Source organism: Apus apus, chromosome 2, assembly GCF_020740795.1.
Source record: "Apus apus isolate bApuApu2 chromosome 2, bApuApu2.pri.cur, whole genome shotgun sequence".
Classification (NCBI taxonomy): Eukaryota; Metazoa; Chordata; class Aves; order Apodiformes; family Apodidae; genus Apus; species Apus apus.
Genome location: NC_067283.1, coordinates 15,958,568 through 15,964,612, shown reverse-complemented (window position 1 = coordinate 15,964,612; position 6,045 = coordinate 15,958,568). Strand labels below are relative to the sequence as shown.

Below are 6,045 nucleotides of genomic sequence, written 5' to 3'. Positions count from 1 at the left end.
AGCGCAGCCCCCGGGGCGCGGCCCCTTTAAGGCGCGGAGGAGCAGCGCCGCCAGGGGGCGCGCGGGAGCGGGGCCAGCGGGGCGGGGGGCGGGGGGCGCGGGGCGCGGGGGCGGGGTCGGCGCGAGGGGCGCGTCCCGCCCCGTCCCGCGCAGCGCCTCGCGGCCGCCGGTCGCGCGCCGGGCTGCGTCGGGTACGTCCGCTGCCCGCCGGGCGGTGCGGGACGGGCTGCGGGACCGGGCGGTGCGGGACGGGCTGCGGGACCGCGGGGCCGGGCGCTGCCCCGCCTGGCCCGGGACCGGCCCCCTGCCGCGAGGGGCCGCGCCGCTTCCCCCGCCCCTCTCCGCCCCGCCGGCCGGCCGGTCGGTGGGAGGGAAGGACGGACAGACGGGCGGGCGGACAGAGGCCGGCGGAGGCTGCGGGCGCCCCTGAGCCACCGGCTGTGAGGTGAGTGGCAGCGGCCGCCCTCGCCGCCCCTTCCCCGCGGGAGGGAAACCCACGCGGGGCCGGGGTGGGAGCTGGCCCCTTCGCGGAGGCGCCGAGGGCTCCGCGCTCCCCTGGGCGCGGGTTTCCGCCGCGAAGGTGCTGCACGAAACTTCCCCGCTTCCCCCCTCCTGCCCCCGGCCGAGCTGTCACTTGGCTTTGCGCTTTCTCCTCCGCGCAGCAACATGTGGAGGACGCGGGGCTTGCGCCCCGCCCGCCGCTCCCGCGCGGGCTGCGGGAGCACCTGCCGCCCGCAGAGCCCGCAGCCCGAGCGGCAGCGGGGCCGGCCCCTGGCTGCGGGGGCCGTGCGGGGTCGTCCCCGCAGCCGGCGGAGCGGTGAGCTGCGAGCGCGGCAGAGGGTGCTCGCCCATTGCGAGGGAGCGAGCGCTGCTTTGCCGCGGGGGTGAGGCACTTCTGAAGGAGTTTTGTCTTTCAGCTGGAAAAGAAAAGCACCGGCGGCAGCGCGCACGTGTGGTGTGACAGAGGGACTTGGTGGTGCTGGTTGGGAACAGCACAGCGGGGAGCAGGGAAGGGCTGGCGAAATCCTTATTTACTTATTTAGTGATGCACGGAACCGCTTTGGCCCACAGCCCGATGGTTTTGTTGGGCAAGGTGGGAATTTACCTTCCCTGGCGTAAATGGATCAGCAGTGGGATTGCAGCTTGCCCCGACTTGTCCAAACTCCAAGAAACAATTATGTGATTAGAAAGGGGGGAAATAACGAACTTTTGTGATTCATAGGAAAAAAAGGAATGGGATATGCTGATAGTAATGAGTGCAGTGCTTGCAGGGTTATACATAGAGCATGGGCACCCAGTGCTGTAGAGTCAACTACTAAGTGATACCTTTGGATCCATTTTACTAATAATGCTTCTTGAAGTCTGCATGTGAATGTGGATTATGACTATTTTAAGAGAGACTTAAGTGGTCTTGGAAAGGTTGAGCGTGCTTGGGTTTATTGCTTGGCAGGGGTAGCAGCATAAGGCCTGGGAAGCAACTGGGAAGTGAAAATTATTAATTTAGTTTTGATACTGGTCTGAGTCTTTGATAGTTGTTAGTGTCATCACAGATTGATCTTAGTTCAGATAGCATCTCCTGTGCTGAAAGTACATTTTCCTTGGTAGATGTGTAGTTTATCTGGGTGCACAGTCACTCTAAAAGCTTATGGAAAATGTTCTGAATTGGTCTGGTTATTTTTATCGCACAAGTGTGTTTATTTAAGAGTAAATCAAACTCTATCAGACTGAAAAATGTTCTCAGTCTGTAATTACCTTCATATCTTGTGTTTAAAATGAAAACAAAAGCCACTTGAAAATGGAAGCCTCTCTTGACTGATTCACTTGGTTAATGAGGTTTAGGATGACAGAACTGTGTGTAGGTTTTCTGCATTGAGGTGTCATTACCTCTGACCCAAAAGTGCAGTTTAAGTTAAGGATGCGCTGTTCTCTGGCTCTGTGTGCTGCCGTGTGTAATTGGTGGTGGTAGAGGTCCAGCCTGTGTTTCCACAGGAACAGTCCTGGTTTCTTGATGGTCTGCATCAAGCCTCCATGGGACAGAGGTGCATGTTATGGAAGGAATAGTGGTAATGTGCTCAAGTCCTGAAACACAGGCCTGACTGCTGCTCCTGCCATGAGAAATTCTTCCCTGGTGGGACATTCAGAGACTTGTCATCCTGTTTTCCTCTGTCTCTTGGGGCCTTATTAAAAGGATGTTGGCTTGGTTCGTAAGTGTATCTGACCACAGGTGATGAAACAGCATGGTGAGATGCATTGGGGTAGTTCAGTCTTTTTCAGTTCTGCTTTGCCTGCCTGTCTGAAGACTTTGTTGGATGTTACTGTGTGAAGTGAGAAAATGAGAAATATTCAGAATTTTTCTTTGCTAACTTGATCGGAAATATGCTTCAGCTTTCACTTTATAAGAGTTGAGTATTATCATAAGACTTAAAGAACTGTATTCTAGAATGGATGTGAATGCCTGTAGATTTATTTAGCTGTGATATTATTATTAAACTCCCTGATATAGGCAGGACTAAAAATGTCTGTCCTGTGTAGAAACTTCTGAAATTGCCACAGGAAAGTTGCAGGCTTTTCAGCAGTAAAGTTCTGAACAAAATTCCTGTCTTCAGGTGAATGTTAGTTCCTGCTAGGTGCAGCCTGGCTGTATTCCCCCAGGGGAATCATTTCATGCTCTTTTGTTTCCCTAGAAAATTTGCAGTTCTCAACTGTGCAGCTCAGTTCTGTGTGGATGCAAACCATGCTGACTCATATGCTGAACTGTCGCAGCCTTGCTCCATGTAAACACAAGCACACTTCTAAAATATTTAATTTGTAATGTCCTCTGTGGAGAGCTACCCCACAGCTTCTGGCATGATTCCCAGAAGCAGCACTGGGGTACTGGGAGTTTCAAAGGCCATTGGTGCCTGGTGGGATAACTGTCTGAACTAGTTTAGTGTAGTTTATGCTGGCACTGGGACAGCTCAAACTGAACAGGTATTTAATCTTTCTTAAAGCAGGTCTGCTTTGAACAATAGTTGGTATGTCTATAAATGATTTGGAGCCTGTTGGGACATGGCTTTCAGGAGAGCTACATGGTAGGGAAATCTTTGTTATGGCAAGTAACATTGGTGTAGATGTGCCTCCTAACAATTAAAAAAAACCCCTTTTATCTGTGTGCAGTTATAGTAAAATCAGGAATAAGCTATTAGAAGATTTGTTTTCTTAGTTCCTCTGTGGCAAATTACAGCAGTCATTGTTTTGTGAAAGAGCTGAGAGTATATCCACTTGTAAAATGCTTGTTAAAGAGAACTTCTAAGAAAGATGGAAACTCACTCTCCCATTCAGGCAATTGAAAATAGACTACAATATATGATTTGACTTCAAAGAAGAGTGGAACCAAAGAATGAAGTACTCTTACACTGTCTGTACTTTGCAAGTACAGCACTGGAATTTTAAGATAAATACCTTCTCCTTTATAGCAGTAATTAATTTAGTGTAGACTAATTGATGAGGAACTGGAGTTCCTTGTTTCTGTGTGGCTTTTTAATTTGGTTTTTGGTTTAGGTCATGTTTAATTTGTAATTGTGTTCTTGGTCGAAAGAGTAATCTATTATGGTCAGTATGGATAGGGAGAGGTTCGGTGCAGCTTATGGGTGGTACAGATCATTCATGGCTCACTTGCTGAAGCAGGTTGACTGTCAGTTTGCTGAACTGTGCTCGTACCTTTACAGATGGTAGGATTTGAAGGTAGTATGCCTATTGCTGCTTTGCCTGCAGGAAGGACACTTAGCATTAGAGTATTTTAGTACCAGAATAATCTTTTCTGAAAGTGTGATTCAAGACTACTTATTTTCCTTCTTTGTTCAGTACATATGTTCAATTTAGATGGGGATTTTCATAGAAATACGGGTTAATTCACAAAAGTTTTTCACTAGAAGGTCCATCAGAAGTCTGAAATTGAAGTGTACAGATGCAGCATTTTGTTGCTTAGGTGTGCTGAGAGATGTGCTTATCACTGACAGGGTCTCATTAATTACAAGATGGAATCTTACAACCCTTATTTCAAAATCCTCCTCTCTATGATGGCTATTAGTGGCATTTTTCTTTGTGTAAGTGAAGAAGGTTAAAAATTGTGCCTGCATCTGTTATTGTTGCTATGACAGCTGTCTTCGTCCAGCTTTAACTATTATAGTCTGAATAGCTCTTAACTGGGATTGTAACATTAATGGCTATGTGCAGAGGAGGTAGAAGAGGTAGTCTTTCAATGCCATCTCTGTCTCTCAGTCAAAATATGTTTCTTTTGATTTCTATTATTTTTTATCAAGATGCAGTGGATGGAAACATTCCATTACTGACTCTATTTTGGTGCCTAGCATAATTAGGAGTGGTACAGTATGGTATAAAGTAGTAGCCAGTTTATTAGCACTATTTAATCATGGTTTGTCTTCAGAAAGACAGATGGTACCACAGATACTGCACTTCTGAGACTTGAAAACTGGGAAGATCACTTGAAATAAGGTGTCGCAATTTTTGTGCAACTTCATGTACAAAATTGTTTTATCTTCAGATTATGATTGTGAAACAAGTGAGCACTCCTTGCAACATGCTGTCAGTCATTGCATAAGCAGCAGCAAATAAGGGCTGTCCCTCTAGGTGTAAGCAGTGGGGTGTATTGTCTTGAGGTGCCAACTTGTACACCAATGTGCTAATGCTAGTGTAAAAATAGCAGTAAAATAGCCCATGTTTATTCAAACCTCTCCTTTCTAGCACACTGAACATCTTTCTCTAAACTGGATAGTTAACATCTGTGGAGGCAGTGTCTATGTTAAGACTTTATATATGTTTGTCTTTCTGATGCTAGCTGGAAAATACTGGAGAGAAGATTTTTATAATTTAGATGGCAACCTTTTGGTCTCACTAATGCATTGTTGGAAACTGTCGGTGGTGAAGTAGCAGCAGCTTGGAAAGCTCTATGACCCTAATCCAGACCTGTTTTAAAGGGTAACTTCTAATACAGAATCTTGTATGGTTTAGTCCAGTTTGGAGGGCCAGCTGTCTATTTTGGAAATCAGACTGCTGCCTTTTAAGATGAAAGCCATATTTTTGCGAATATGAACTCTTTTGTATCTGCTTGCTGTGCCTTGTCTGAGGGAAGGAGCAGCTGTAGTGCATTCACCAGACCTGCATTTCTCTGTTGCTGCTATTGTGTTGTGTGTAAACACTTACCATTATTTTGGATCACATAACAGCCTGTTCCAAAGGGTCTTGCATTCCCCAGCTGTTCCACAACTTTTCCATCTCTGAGCTTGCCAGCTGCTTAGTAAGGGCAACTGTAGCTGCATTTGTTTCTCTGGTGTTAAGTATTAGTGGAGATAAAATTTACTTGTTAAATGCTAGGTGCAGCAAGCCCCTCTCCTGCTCCTAATGGACTTAAAAATAGACTGTTCTTACTGTATCAAAGTTCTCAAAAGTTTTCTTTGCCATTAGTTGGATAGATTGCATAAAAATATTGATTTTTTTTTTATTTTTTTTTTAGATTTGGGACATACATGAAATACCATTTTGTTTACACACACACACACACACACATATATATATATATATATGTACATTCACAGCCTGTGGTAGCAACAAATCCAGAAGAACAGAGCTATGAAAAAATACCCCTTAAAGCCTTGTCAACAGCTCATTTCCCCAATTCTCTGAACAATATTTGGTTTAACAAGGCATCTTCTGCTCTCTTGTCAGCCAACACTTTCATTTACCAGTTCCTGAAATCAATTTTATTTTAGTGGCAGCACTGCTCAGATCAGATGTTGAGGAAAGAACAGGGGCTCTGAAGTGCTTTGCAGCTGCAATGAGTGCTCAGTCCAGGTGAGGGACCATAGGCTGAGCCCTGCCTTATGGATTTTTCCATCCAGCCTGCTGCCCCTGCCATGAAAAGGTTAGGAAATGTCCAGAAAATGTCTTGTGTGGATGAACTCCTCATTCGCAGCAGTGAATCCATAACTATCTCCCTTGAGATAGAGAAGTTAAAAGATAGTATCTTCATATGTCAACTTCAAAGAA

The 6,045-nt window shown here is 46.3% G+C and overlaps 1 protein-coding gene across 1 annotated transcript in view; it reads left to right on the top strand.

Annotated features, from left to right (window-relative positions):
- The first annotated feature begins 349 nt into the window (after positions 1-349).
- Positions 350-6,045, top strand: part of SVIL (supervillin) — a 134,108-nt gene continuing 128,412 nt past the window's right edge. Inside the window, exon 1 of the mRNA XM_051609457.1 lies at positions 350-445. The gene's annotated coding sequence lies outside the window, so the exon portion shown is untranslated. The remainder of the gene's footprint in view (positions 446-6,045) is intronic.